The sequence below is a fragment of the Eublepharis macularius genome, chromosome 1 (genome assembly GCF_028583425.1).
Source record: "Eublepharis macularius isolate TG4126 chromosome 1, MPM_Emac_v1.0, whole genome shotgun sequence".
Taxonomy (NCBI): Eukaryota; Metazoa; Chordata; class Lepidosauria; order Squamata; family Eublepharidae; genus Eublepharis; species Eublepharis macularius.
Window position 1 is genome coordinate 238,004,030 of NC_072790.1, and position 15,675 is coordinate 238,019,704.

Here is a 15,675-nt window from a genome sequence, read left to right on the forward strand (position 1 = left end):
GCCGTAGGACAGACTCCTACTTCCCCAGTATAGTGTCCATGAGCATGAGGGTTTATGCCAGTGCTTTCCCCACGGCTCTCACCAAGCCTTTCGGAAAGTGATTGGGGACAGGAGGCAGGGCTTCTTATTGAAATGAAAGGGTTTTCCATTGGAAGATCAGGAGGAATGGTAGTCACCCAGGATGACAGCCTTATTTGTTTCTTGCTCAGGTAAGGTTGCCAACTCCAGGACAATTGCCAGAAACTATGGGTTTATCATGAAGTTTCCAGAGATTCCTATACCCACCCCATGTCACTTCCTGTTCCTCCCATAAGTGACATCATCATGCCCATGCCACTGACCGCCCCATGTTCCAGCCCCCACCCTTCAGCCTGGCAACACTAACTCCAGGGGAAGTGATCACTTTCAACTGGAGATCAGTTGTTATTCTAGGAGATTGCCAGGCCTAGGGTTGCCAGTCCCCCACTGAGGGCAGAGGATCCCCCACTCCCACTTCCACCCCCACCCCCGCTTACCTTGCTTGGGGGGGGAACACACCTCCAGAGGTGCACTCCCATGCCACAAGGCAAGCTCCTGAGGCTTCATCTGGCTTCGAATCAGGGCCGAATTGGCCCAGATTGGGCCCGAGTCAGGCCGTTGTGGAGCACAGCAGCACTCCCGCACTCCACAGTGGCCTAATCCAGGCCAGATTGGGCCCAAATTGCCGAATTTGGGGCCCTGCAGAGTGTGGGAGCACTCCCCAGTGCTGCGCCTCTCACCTCCTACCCGGGGGGTGGGAGGACCTGGCAATCCTAGCCAAGCCTCACCTGGCCCCCTGCTGGCCAGATGAACGGTGACAGGGAGCAGAATCTTGCGGAGTCTGGGGTCTGAGGATCTCCCTGCCCCCCACTCTGCCAAGCATAGGCTTGTCAGCTGCCCTCCACTCGTGGGCATGCTCCCAACGTTTTGCTCCTCTGTCCACAAGTGCTAGTGATTGGCAGGAGGTGGCAAGCCTTCGGTCATATATGCCTGTCGGCATATCTGCCATGAATGTGTTCTGTGTTATGCACTGGTCCTCTGAGGGCATGAGAAGTTTCTTATTGATGTTAAGCCAGTAGGTTATCTTGCAAGTATTTACTTTCTCTTTCCCCGCAGCCTCCAGCAAGTGTCCTTGAAGGCTGGCTGTGGCCAGCGCGAAATGTATCTTTCTTGGGAACTGAGATGATTTCATTCTTTGTTCTGTCTAGCCTAAACCAAGCTTCTCCCTGACACTCCCCCCCCCCAGCTCTTTTGCACCCAAAACTTTAACGGTCCTTATCCTGGGCCGATTCCAGATGGGCACTAATAAAGCGAGTGCTTTCGCTTTTTCACCGTTCAAACCCGTTCACACCCGTCATATCCCGTCCCATCTTACCTGCGCTTCATGGCGCCTTGTTGCATGATATAGGCTGCCGGTGTGAACATCCGAGTACGGGTTTGTACTGTTCGCGACGCCCCGTCACCGCTCAGAGGCCTGCCCCTTTCCCCCCTGCCGGCCGATGGCGAGGCCATTTTTTTTTTAAAAACCGGGCGCAATTTGCGCAAGAACGGGAATGCGTTGGTCGATGTGCGAAAATGCGCACTTCGGCAAGGAACGGCAAGGAATTTCCATTCTTGCGTTTCTCCGTGGGGCTGGAAATTTTTTTTTGTTTCCCAGAAAACATTTATCGATGTTGCGAAACATCTCAAAAGGCGCACTTGCGCTTCTTCGCCTCTGCCATTATGGCCCACGCGTTTTTAGTGCTGTCGCCATTTTGTTCCTCTCAAAGAATCCCGCCACGCCACGTATTGTCGACCTTTGACCTGAACTCCCTTGCACGCTGATTTGAGGAGCTTTGAGGGGCCCCATCCTAGGGACGAGAGAATTCCCAACTCGCAAGCACAGCAGCCAACGCTGGTGTTTGTTGCATACGTGGGTATTTGGAGCAGCATGGCCAGCGGGGGGGCAGTTGCTGGGAAGCGGGGAGTATCCTGGCGACACAGAGAGATTATGGATCTCCTACACTTCTGGGGTGAGGAGAAGATCCAGGAAGCTCTGAGAAACACCCACCGGAACTTGGACTACTTCGAGAAAATCTCGAGGCAGATGGCTGAGCGGGGCCACAAGCGGTCGGCTACAGAGTGCCGCTCGAAGACCAAAAACATGCGCCTGGAGTACAAGAAGGTGATGGCACACAATGGTCGATCTGGGAACGCGCCTACAACCTGCCCCTACTTCAGGGAGCTCGACAGCATTCTGAGGGGGGATGCGAGTGTTAACCCAAAGCGGCTTGCAAGAAGTATTGTGCTGGAGGTGGAGGGCAGGACGAGGCCAGACCCAATGGACCTTCTGGAGGGCTCTGAGGAGCTTTTCAGCCATGACCTGGTCACCATCAATGCGGACCATCTTAGGACGTCGACCCCTTTCCCAAGCGGTAGGTGGGGGCGGGGTGGAGTCAGGGATTCCGGTGTTGGGGGGCCATTCGGGCTTGGGGACAGGAGATCCGTTCTGACGATGCTGGCCTGTTTCCATTAACAGGGCACATTGGCTTCGAGGAAGAAGACCTCCTGGAGCACGGGGATGATCCTGACGCGACCTTAAGTGGACTGGCAGGAACAGGTGAGGGGCCGGGTGGGGGCTACCCAAGCGGGCCTGGGCAGAGGGTGGTGTGGGCTCAGGGATACAGGCACTCTGTAGGGCGGGCCAGACTCTCCCCTCCCCAGGCCATGCCGTGATTCTCTGGTGCTGCATGGCTCTCTTCCTGGCAGCCATGACTGAACCCCCCCCAACCTGGGCACAGGCCAGGCCCCCCCCCGGCCAAACTGTGATTCTCGGGCCCACTGCCCCTGAGAGAATCCCCTGCAAGCGCTGCCCAGGCTGGCCTGGGCAGAGGGTGGTGTGGGCTCAGGGACACAGGCACTCTGTGGGGCGGGCCAGACTCTCCCCTCCCCAGGCCATGCCATGATTCTCTGGTGCTGCATGGCTCTCTTCCTGGCAGCCATGACTGAACCCCCCCCCCCGCCCTGGGCACAGGCCAGGCCCCCCCCCGGCCAAACCGTGATTCTCGGGCCCACTGCCCCTGAGAGAATCCCCTGCAAGCGCTGCCCAGGCTGGCCTGGGCAGAGGGTGGTGTGGGCTCAGGGACACAGGCACTCTGTGGGGCGGGCCAGACTCTCCCCTCCCCAGGCCATGCCGTGATTCTCTGGTGCTGCATGGCTCTCTTCCTGGCAGCCATGACTGAACCCCCCCCCCCCGCCCTGGGCACAGGCCAGGCCCCCCCCCCGGCCAAACCGTGATTCTCGGGCCCACTGCCCCTGAGAGAATCCCCTGCAAGCGCTGCCCAGGCTGGCCTGGACAGAGGGTGGTGTGGGTTCAGGGACACAGGCACTCTGTAGGGCGGGCACTCTGTGGGGCAGCCATTGTAGTATTTCCCTAGTCCGCTGATAATGTTGCCTTCTGCGCAGATGAGACCGAGGCGGGCACTGCCAGCGGTGCGGAGGACACTTCTGGAAAGGAGAACAGCCCACCCTCCCCGAGCAGCGGCTCACCAGGTACCCCAGTGACCCCCATTGTGAGGCCGGGCCTTGGAGGCATCAGTCCCTACGGCTGGCCGACCAAGGTCTGTGCCCCCCCCCAGACTGGGAAATGGGGAGGCCTCGACTTGATTGGTGCCTTGACCTTGCTGCTGTGCTCTCCCCTTCAGGAGGCCTTCCCGCTGCCGCTGCCCAGCTGTCCCCTGGCACACGTCTTTCAGCAATCAGGCACCGTAAGCGGAGGACCCAGGGAAGCACCGAGGTGGCCGAGAAAATGATGAGCCAGGCAGCCGATCTGCACCGCGAGGAGATTGCCGAGCGGAGGAGGGAGCAGTCCGAGGCTCAGATGTGGCGGGCTGAGTTCATGGAGGCCACTCGTCAGGAGCAGGCAATGTTCCAGAGCGCTTGGAACCAGAACCTGGAAGTGATGCGTGCAGCCGTCAGCACGCTGCAAACACTTGGAGAGGCCATGCTCCGGCGACAGGAACCGGTGGCGCCCGCTCCAGAAAGGCCACCCCTTGTACCGGTAGTGACCAACACCCAGCCTGCGACGCCAGCTCAGGGAGAATTGGACGAGGGAACAATCAGCCAGCCTCCTGCCCCTCCTCCTCAGCCGAGGCAAGGTGTGCCAAGACGCTCCTGTGTTGGCAGGTCCAGGGATCGCCTCACCTTGTAGGCGCCCTTCTCAAAAGCATGAATTCCCACTCCCGGCTCCCACCAATGCACCAAAACAGGGACAATGAATGAGGCATTCAACAAACCCAAAAACTTTACTTTTCAACAAATAAGTGCTGCAACAGGCATCGAATGGAAACACCCCCCCCCCCCCGTCATCTCACTGCTCCCTTGCAGTCGACTGCTGTGTGGACAACTGCTGCTCCAGTGCCCGAACACGCCTCTCAAGCGCCCTGTGCTTCCTTCCCTGGTAGAGGAGCAGGCGCTCCATGGTGTCAAGTCTGCTCTGCACATTGTTCACTGGAAAAAAACCAAGCAGATGATGAACACCTCGGCCTCACCACACTCCCGCCCGAACCCGAAGCCCGACTCACTCACGGGTGTTCATGATTCGGCCCTCCAGTGCCTCAATGGCGTTCAGGACGTTGTCCGTCCCCTGTAGGTTGCTCGCTGGTGGCCCTGACATACTGCTGGTAGAGGGGCCTTCATGGGGCGCGCTTGTTGGTGGAGCCTCGCCAACGCTAGACACTGTGAACAAATTGGGGCTGGTCATAAGTGTGCAGTCAAAGCATGGGATGACCTGTCGGTTGAGAATTCATGCAATTTTGATCTGGTTAGAGTTATGCTGTTTGGTTTGAAGTCACGTTTGGTTAACAGTTATGAGGTTCAAGTTATGAGGTTTGGTGGTGCCCGGGTGGCCCCCGCCTGTGGCCTGTGACTCTTGAAGTTGTCCTTCAAATGTTGGGTGTTCAACCAATAAAGTTATATTGATCGGTGAGACACATACTGCCTGTTCATTGAGTGGCGGATGCACGTCAGGCCTGCACCTACCTTGGGGCTGCTCGGCCGGTGGCTCTGGTGGTGCCTCCACCACAGGTCGGCGCAGCCGGCTCTGTTGTGGCCCACGCCTGCCGCCAGGGTCTTCCCCCAGAGCTGCCTCCCGAATGGCCAGGTCTCTCCCCATCCCAGCATCTGCAATACAGTAGGACACAACACACCGCAGGAGTTAATCTTTCCAATGTTGGCAGTCCAGCCGACACCGCTCGCTGTGCAGGTGTGCCCACTCATGCCAGCGCATGGAGTGGCGCATGTCCTGCGCTCCCCGGGGGTTTCCAGAAGCGGCCTCCGGTGGCTGCTGTTGTGCCCACGCCAGCACCTACCTTGGGGCTGCTTGGCCGGTGGCTCTGGTGGTGCCTCCACCACAGGTCGGCACAGCCGGCTCTGTTGTGGCCCACGCCTGCCGCCAGGGTCTTCCCCCAGAGCTGCCTCCCGAATGGCCAGGTCTCTCCCCATCCCAGCATCTGCCATACAGTAGGACACAACACACCGCAGGAGTTAATCTTTCCAATGTTGGCAGTCCAGCCGACACCGCTCGCTGTGCAGGTGTGCCCACTCATGCCAGCGCATGGAGTGGTGCATGTCCTGCGCTCCCCGGGGGTTTCCAGAAGCGGCCTCTGGTGGCTGCTGTTGTGCCCACGCCAGCACCTACCTTGGGGCTGCTCGGCCGGTGGCTCTGGTGGTGCCTCCAATCCCTCGGGCACACCCTCCTCTTGCTCCTCGACAGCAGGTGGGGGAAGTTCCTCCGGCACAGGCCTCGCTTCCTCTACCTCCTCCTCCTCCTCCTCCTCGCGCACCTGTGGCCTTGCGCGCTCTATCCCCCTCTGGACTGCTGCAAGTGCAATGGGCGGCGAGGTGGTTACTCTTGCCAGTCATCTCTGTGGGCGTGGGAGATCAGAGGGGTGCGTGTGTGCCCACCAATATATTGCCCACAGACTGTGCACAATTGCCCTTGGAACGAGAGGTCCATCACGTCTCACACGGTGGGATCAGCTTTGGCCGTGGTGGAGGGTCGGGGCACAGGTTGGAGATGGAATTGTCAACCCTATGCAGGCCAGCGTGTATATTTTTCCTTGTAAGGCTAATGGATGGCTTCTGGGGCCTGTAACTTATGAGTGCTTTGGTGCAACATTCACACACTATGCACTGAATGGACAATGCAAGAATAGCAATCTCAAGCCACACTGACCCCGCCTATAATGGACCCTTACAAACTTTGGTCCTTGTCGTGGCGGACTAGTAGTGGGGTGTGGACACGGTGAGATATAAATGCGGAGATACGTTCCTGACCACATCTTTTGTTGCATGGGAGTGCTCTTCCACGTTATAGAGTGGATACAAGCAGCTTCTCTGCTTGCAGAAAAAGGGAGACCGGGTCATTTTTGAACGCAAAAATGGGTATCCAGGGGATTCTGCAGCCATGCAGCATGGCCACTGTTGGATGTAAGGGAAATGGGTGAGACTGGGGGAGGGGGCTGGAACTGGCTGGATTCAACCCAATGTTCTTTTCATGGGGATGTGGCCTTGAAGGTCGGGGCAGTTCTCACGCAAGATGCCACCCCTGGCCAGAGAGCCCCGTCTCGCGTGACTTCCCGGGAACAGTGGTAACATGGTGGGCTGAAACCAGCATTTTCAGCAGTCCATGAAATGGCCCCTCGAACAGGGAACAGTTTCGGCCTAGGGGTGGGGTGGGATGACAGGTGTAGCAACACACCTTGAAGTCTGGGTGCAGTGTGCATCCAACATGCCACTCCCAGCCACACCAGCCTGTCTGTTTTCACCCATGGGAAACACTGCCAAAAGGGGGTGGGTGGTGGCACCATCTTATGGAGACCCGTTGTGAGATAGGCTCGTGCCTTGGTGGAGGTCGGGAGGGGTTGGTGACATCTCGCGAGCGCGATGATACGCACAGCCACACAAGCCTCTCCTTTCCCCAGGCCTTGCACGCCTCCACTTCTTGCTTACCGGCGTGTCTCCGGTCCTCCCAACTCGGCCGGCCTGCCTGCTCCCAAAGGCGCCGCATCTGCGCAAAGTAGGGCGGCCGCGCAGTCATCCGAGGGATCCCCTGCCAGTGTTCCAGGGCCCCGAAAAAGTCCGCCTTGATCCGCTTGAATTTTGAGCGGCATTGGTCTGCGGATCGAGGGTAACCCCTCGTGCCAAGCTGTCTGGCGACCCTGGAGAAGAGGCTTTTTGTGGGAAGGTGGCTGCTGCACATGATACGAGCCGCCTTGCCACTCTCCAGAAGCAGGTCAAGGAGCGCCTCAACCTCCCGGTCTTTCCAGAAGCGCCCCTTGATCGCCGCCATTTTTGCTCTGGCTTTTGCAGGGCTGCGTAAATGCGCGGGAACGCAACTGAGCATGCCCGAAATTCAAACTGCTTTTTGCTAGGAGGCCTGCGATTGGACAGTTGAGAGCAGCCATTTTAGGGTTTGCAGAAGGACTGGCTCTCATTTTGCACCTTTTCGCACTGGCGAACATATATTAGCACAGCCAACCCTGCACAATTCGACCACATTCTTTTATCCCAAAACTGCTTTTTGTCCGATAACGCCATACAGCAAACAAAGATATCGTGCAGGCACCGGATTGCCTTCTACGCCATAGGCGGGGGGGGGGTTATTATGCGGAGATCGAATGCCGCCATCTCACGGGGAGCGGAAATGATCCGGCGCCATTTTGTGGCTTATCGAAGTGGCGAAAATCAGGCGGCACACGGCCATCCCTGCATAACCCATACACACTCTTTTAATGTTAACAGTTGGTTGTCTCACATTACCGTTCGACCAACCCACACATCATGCAATCGACACCCTCCATCCTGCGATCAGGGGGGTAGAACACCCTTCGCCAATGCTGAAACTTTGTTCAGACATATAGCGGGGTCAAAACGTGCCACTGGCATTGACCACGTTTTCTTTTTTTTTTTTTTTTTGAAAAATTTTTATTGGGTTAGAACATTTTTATTTTTACATTACAGTCAATTTTCCCCTAATTTTTCTTTTCTAACCCCTTCCCTTTCCCCCCTTTTGTTGACTTCCAACAGCTTTCCCACCCTCTGTCCCTTTTCCCTTACTTCTATTAAGTTCCTCTGTCTAAAACAGATATACATTCTCCAATATATTAAGCAGTACATCTTTAACTCCTTTACTTATTATACACCCAAACTATACGTCTTTAGACAAACAATTTATCCCATTTTCCAGTTTTGAGTAATTCTATATAAACCTATATATCATAAACCATAAAAATTTCCCACATTTAAATCAAACAATTTGATTTGTTCTCTATATATTACTCATTTCAACTTTTTATGGTAATTCTATATAACTCCTCAGATACTCAATCAATTTAACTCTTCTATACATTCAGTTTGGTGCATATAAATCTTGTCAAAGAAAGAAAATATTGTTAATTAGTCAATCCTCATGTTTAAACCTTATCATTAATTATTCTCTATCAGTTGACCTATACATATCTATATATATCTCAATCAATTAATCTAACTGCTTATAAATTCACATTTCTCTTCCTCCCCCGGTAAAGTCACCCCTCTCTTTTATACTTTTATTATATTTCAGTAGTTCTCAAACTGCCACAGTTTTCCTCCCACCTCCCATTTCTTCTCCAGGTATTGTTTCAGCTTCTCCCAGTCTGTGTTGAACTGCCCTGAGTCCAGATCTCTCAGTTTTCTTGTCATCTTGTCCATTTCAGCCATATACAGCAATTTGTAGATCCAATCTTCAATAGTTGGTACTTCTTGTACTTTCCATTTCTGCGCATACAAAAGTCTAGCTGCTGCAGTCATATAAAAAATCAACGTCCTATGATGGGCTGGAATTCCCTCCATTCCCAAGTTTAGCAGCAGGAGTTCTGGGTTCTTATTTATTTGAAACTGTAAAATTTCACTCATTTCTCTTATTATTTCCCCCCAGAACTGCCTAGCTACCTCACACGACCACCACATATGATAGAGGGAGCCCTCATGTTTCCTACATTTCCAGCATTTATTAGAAGTATTCAAGTTCCCTAGCGCAATCTTCTTTGGTGTCATGTACCAACGATAGATCATTTTGAAAATGTTCTCTTTAATATTGATACATGTCGTTGTCTTCATTGTAGTTTTCCACAAGTATTCCCATGCCTCCATTGTTATTTCTTTATTGAAATTTATAGCCCATTTCACCATCTGTGTTTTAACTATCTCATCCTCAGTATACCATTTCAGCAATACTTGGTATACCTTGGATATTCTTTTCTTGTCTTCTTTAAGAAGGGTCTGCTCTAGTTCCGAGTTCTCTGTTCGTATGCCCCCTTTTGCAAAGTCTGAGTTGTATAAGTCTCTAATCTGTCTATACTGGAACCAATCATAGTTAGGTGATAGTTCCTCTTGCGTCTTTATTCTAAGTTTAGATACTTCAATCTTAGTTATTTCTTTGTACGTTAAACATTGTTGTTCATTATCCACAGCTCTCGGATCTATCACCTCATATGGAACCACCCACAAGGGGGTTCCTTCTTGTAGGTAGGTTCTATACTTCTTCCAGATTGTAAATAGACTTCTCCTTACAAAATGATGCAGGAACATCGAGTTGACCTTTACTTTGTCATGCCATAGGTATGCGTGCCATCCAAAAATTTTTTTATATCCCTCTAGGGCTAATAGTTTCTTATTCTTTAATGTCATCCACTCTTTTAGCCAAACTAGGCAGATTGCATCATGGTAAAGTCTCAGATTGGGCAGTTGCATTCCGCCTCTCTCCTTTGCATCTTGTAAAACTTTTACTTTCACTCGAGGCTTCTTGCCTGCCCAAACAAAATCTGATATTTTCCTCTGCCATTTTTCAAATTGTTTAGAGTCTCTGATGATTGGTATTGTCTGTAACAAAAACATTACTCTTGGTAACACATTCATCTTAACTGCTGCAATCCTGCCCAACCATGACAGGTTCAATCTATTCCATTTGATCAAGTCTCTCTCTATCTGAGTCCATAATTTTTCATAATTATTCTTGAACAAAGCTATATTTTTTGCAGTCAGCTCAACTCCCAGATATTTCACCTTACTAGTTACTTCACAATCCGTTGTTTCCATTAACAATTGTTGTTTCTGCTTAGTCATGTTTTTGCATAATATCTTTGACTTCTTTTTGTTAATGAAGAAACCTGCCAAGTCTCCAAACTCCTTGATCTTGTCTATCACTTTTGGCATGTTCTCCAGTGGGTCTTCTACAATTAACATTATGTCGTCTGCAAATGCTCTGACCTTATATGAATAGTCCTTTATTTTTATTCCTCGTATTTTCTCATCTTGTTGGATTTGTATCATCAGAATCTCCAATACTAAAATGAACAACAATGGAGATAACGGGCAACCTTGTCTTGTTCCTTTACTGATCGTCAATTTCTTGGTCAGTTCATCATTCACTACAATTGCTGCAGTCTGGTCTCTATAGATTTCCTTGATTGCTCTGACGAATCTTTCTCCCAGTTGTAGCTTTTCCATAGTGGCAAACATAAAGTCCCAGTTTAAATTGTCAAACGCTTTTTCAGCGTCTACAAAGAAGAAACCAACCTCTTTGTCACAACGCTTGTCGTAGTATTCAATAGCATTGATCACTGTCCTTAGGTTGTCTCTTATTTGTCTGTCTGGCAAAAAGCCTGCTTGTTCCTCCTCTATGACTTCCGAGAGCCACCCCTTCAATCTCTCCGCCAATATCTTCGCAAAAATTTTATAGTCATTATTAAGTAGTGATATAGGTCTGTAATTTTTCACGTTGGTCAGGTCTTGGCCCTCCTTTGGGATCAATGATATATTCGCTTCACTCCAAGTATCTGGAATCCTTTGATCCCTAAAAACTCCATTCATCACCTCTTTTAGGAATGGTGCCAGTTCATTGGCCATTGTCTTATAAAATTTAGCCGTAAGTCCATCTGGCCCTGGCGCCTTTCCTAGATTTGCAGATTGTATTGCCTTGCTTATTTCCTCGTCAGTTACTTCACTGTTCAACTTACTTCTCCAAGCTTCCGAGATTTCTGGAAGTTTGGTCTTCTCCAGATATGATGCTATTGATTCTTTGTTTACTTCTTTTTTATTATACAGCTTAGCATAGAATTTATAGAAGGCTCTACTAATGGTAGTCTGCTCCAAGTACGTTTTATCTTCTTCACAGATTTTATTTATTATTTTCTTTTCCCTTTTATTCTTCAATTGCCATGCCAAATATTTCCCAGGTTTATTAGCACCCTCAAACGCTTTTTGATTCAGTCTTTTAAGATTCCACTCCAATTCTTTATTACTCATTGCTGTTAGCTGTTCTTGAAGAATTTTGATTTCCTGGTATATTTTCTTTTTCCCTGGTCTCTTTTTTAACTGTACTTCTTTGGCTTTTATTTTCTCCTCAATCTCTTGTCTTTTCTCCTCTTTCTTTTTTCTTGCTCTGCCATTTAAGTCCATTAGTATGCCCCTTACAACCGCCTTGTACGCATCCCAAACTTTATTGGTTGGTACTTCTTTATTCACATTGTATTGTATAAAAAACTTAGTCTCTCTTCTCAATGTTTCCATATTCTCACTTTCCTGTAACAAGTCCTCATTTATTCTCCAGGCTTTCCTTTTTCTCCTTTTTCCAAATTTCCACATAATTGGGTTGTGATCTGAGCCTACCATCGGCATTATTCCTACCTCCTTAGTCCATAACGCTAAGTCGTTTGAGGCCCAGATCATATCAATTCTTGATAATGTAAGATGCCTTGCAGAATAAAAAGTAAACTGTCTGGTTTTAGGATATTCTCTCCTCCATACGTCTTCGAGAGTCTCTTGTTGAATCAACTCAAAAAAAAGCTTTGGCAATAATCCTCTTTTCTTTTGTGCTTTTGTAGTCTTTTTGTCTAGTGACCACGTTTTCGTATCTGCGCAAATGCGTCAGCCCAACAGCCCCACAATATACGACCGCCCATCACTCCTCTGAACTCAAAAGTCGCAGGAGCCGCAAATATTCTCCCGCATGCTTAACAACACCAAACGAGACCGCTTCCCCCCTGGTCTGTGCGAATAATACAATTGCGTGAGATGGATGAAATGCCCCCCCTTTTCCCGCTTCAGAAACGATCCCCGCAACGGGGGCCCCTTCAAACCCCCAGAATGCCGCTGCCCACACACACTCAGTTGGTCACTGGTAATAACTGCAAGGCCACCATCATTTCATAAATCAAATCTTTATTGTCACCAAAGAGTCTGCATTGCAAAAGATACCGTTGCTGGTCACGCATTCCCGGGGCCCACAAGGAAAACCAGAGCATCACCGCCTGTCCCTTGCATACATGAATGCCGCCATCGCATCACGGACCTCCTTCCCCTCCTCCAACACTCCCCGGTCGTTCTCCCCGAACTCCAGACCATCGCCAGGCATTGTCAAAGGCGTGGGATCCCGCAATGAACCCAGCACGCCATGGCCTTTGGCCTCACACAAATTGTGCAGGATCACGCATGCAGTCACAATTGTCACCACGTTCTCCTCTCTGGCCCTCAGGCGATGCAGGAGACATTGCCAGCGCCCCTTCAGACGTCCGAAATTGCATTCCACCTTATTCCTAGCCCGTGCCAGGCACCGGTCAAAGTACTTCTGCTGTTGCGTGATGGCGAATTTCCCATAAGGCTTCATAAGCCATCGCCGCATTGGATACGCACCGTCAGTGATCATCAGTGGTGGCACAGATACACCGTTCACAGTCAGGGTCAGATTTCCTGGGACAAAAACGCCAGTGTCCATTGCCGCACAGATGGCCGAGTTGCGGAAGACAAAGGCATCGTGATTCTTGCCACTCCAGCCCACCTCCGCGTCCACAAAACGTCCGGTGTGGTCGACTGTCCCCTGGAGCAAGATGGAAGAGAAGTTCTTGCGATTTCCATATTGGTCCGGCCTCCCCCGGGGCTGACCGATGCGAATGTGAGTTCCATCTATCGCCCCGACACAGTGGGGGAACCCCAGCGCGGAATACCCGTCCATGATCTGAAACGCAAGGAAAAGAGGATCAGTCTAGACCCCGAGTTGGCCACGCACGACATGACCAAACCACACACACCCAAAAATCACTGCGGGCGTGGACTGGCCAATCATTGTTGCGATGGCTCGAAATTCTAAATATCGCTACTGCGCAAATGCAGATAAAAATAAAAAAGATTTCATTAGGGAACAGCCTACTTGGCAATGACACTCACCTTTCCGACCTCCTCCCCAAGGCAAACCAGCTTGGAGAGCAGCTCCTTCTCAATGGCGAAGCAGACCTCCAGCACAGCATCCGAAACAGTCGATAACCCCAAACCGAAGTTGTCCCCCGCGACGCGGTAACATGCTCCAGTGGCAAGGCACCATACTGCCACGGCCACCCTCTTCTCCACGGAGACGGGCTCACGCATGTTGGTACTCTGCCGTTCCAAGGTTGGTCGAAGCACACCCACAAGCTCCATGAAGGTCCCCCTGCTCATTCTGAAGCACTGGATCCAATGTTGGTCATCCCAAACACGCAACACTATGCGCTCCCACCAGTCCCAGCTGCGGGGATAGACCCAACAGTCCCGCGGTTCTCTAATGTGCGCAAGTGCATACCACCGCTGGTGAAGCCGATATCTTCGCAAAGCGGCCCTTCGAGCGGTTCTGGCCGGGTTGCCACAATGGAAAAGTAGTGTGGCAGCCCTTCTTCTCCGCATAATGTGCCACAGATGCGCTTGGCACAGCGCCGTCGAGCTCTGGAGCAGGAGAATCACCAGCTGAGCCATCATGAGAAAAATTTCTCTCTCGGGCGCCATGTCAGCTTCTACTGCTCGCGACGCACTAAGACAATGATAGAGAATCCAGAAGAGAATCGGCAACCAATACTCTTCCTAAGAACTTCGCGGGTCGAGTTGACTGGCCAATCGCCAGCCAGTTGACGTAGCGTGGTCGCAAAGCTGCGCAATTGCGCAGCTGCGCAAAATACGTAACAAAAAAAATTAAAAAAAACACGGGCCAACGAGGGCCCCCGACGTCAACTGTGACGGGAAAAAAGCAACCAATGCCCGGCGACTGCAGTTGCCCATGCGAGCAGCCGGGAGCGGGACTACACGGGACTACACGGAACACAATGGGACCACACGCTGCAACGCGAAACGAAACGGATGGCCGGTAAGCGAATATAACCGCTAAAGAAACGCGATTTCTGCCCATCTGGAATCGGCCCTGATGGTGGGAACGTTCCCTATAACTAACACTACCAACCCCATCCACGTCACTTCTGCCAATACTTTTTTCTGAGCACCTTGATCTTGTTGGATCTCTAATTAAGAGCCAAGCTATAAGTGACGCCTGACACAGGTTGGACACTTGTCAGCTTCCCTCAAGTTTTGATGGGAAATGTAGGCATCCTGGTTTTACAGCTTGGCTCTCCATTACAGCTGCAAGACCAGGATGCCTACATTTCCCATCAAAACTTGAGGGAAGCTGACAAGTGTCCAACCTGTGTCAGGCGTCACTTCTAGCTTGGCTCAAAGTTACTTCAACCAATGCACCTGCGTTTTTGCTGTGGAGAACTTGGGGATCTACTAGCCCAGGACTGACACCTTCTATCAATTGCCCAGTACCAGCAGGCAACCCAAGAGATCGGGCTCCATGCTGTCCCAGCCAGCACAATGATATCGCTTCTGGAAGTAACGTCCTTGTGCTGGCTGTGGAAGTGCCCCCATGCTTTGCACGGGACTAATTTTGGCCCCCAACATGGGAGCATTCCCATGTGCAAAAATAAAAGTCCCGGTGACTACCAGGCCACCCCACTCTGTTGGCTGCCGGAGAGACCTGTTGCCAAGAGGGTCTCCCCCAAAATTAAACTGTATACAAAATCCAATCGTGTCTGCTTACTGCTAAATCACCCTTCTAGCATCATATATGAATCACTGCCACTTGCAAAAATTATTTTTATCAAATTATTTTTATCTATCACAGTGAATACTTTAACCAATACACAGTCTACTTAAACCAATACACAGTCAATGAATGTAGAACTACATGTGGAATTACATATGTGCCAATCAATACAAAACTATGTCTCTCTGTCTACATCCACCAGTAGTCCGTAATATGTTCTCAGCTCCAAAGAATGTTCCAACCTGATAGTCAACATTCAAGATGTAGGGGAAGGTCCTCCTTCAGGTGGGGAAGAAGTAATGGAAGTGCTGTTGTGCTGTGCAAATCCGCGTCCTTTCAACCACAGGCTTGAATATGTGAAGGGATCCCTCCACAACAGTCGACGTGTTCCAAGTTGCATATTCAAGCCTAGAGCAGGGTTGGGGAACCTTTGTTCTGCCAAGGGCCAATTGGGCCAATTGGGCCAATTGTTCTGTCCCGCGTGGGGAGCGCCCTTTCTCCTGCGTGCGTGATGACGTCGCTCCAGGAAATGATGTCATCATGCAGCGTGCGTGATGACATCACTTCTGAGAGCACGGTCGTCATGTGCATGGGAAAAAGGGTACTTGTGTCCTCTTTCTCCCTGGCACCACCTCTGAGGCCTGCTCGCGGTGGTGGCAGTGGCAGCAGCAGCTCGCTAGTGCCAGCGCCACCCCCTGTCGCCACTGCTGCCACTTGCTCTCGCTGCTGCATTGCTG

At 51.1% G+C, this 15,675-nt stretch overlaps 1 protein-coding gene across 2 annotated transcripts in view; it reads left to right on the plus strand.

Annotated features, from left to right (window-relative positions):
- The window catches only part of LOC129340592 (lysosomal acid glucosylceramidase-like), a 61,409-nt gene that overhangs the window by 13,113 nt on the left and 32,621 nt on the right, over nucleotides 1-15,675 (plus strand). The window lies entirely within an intron of this gene.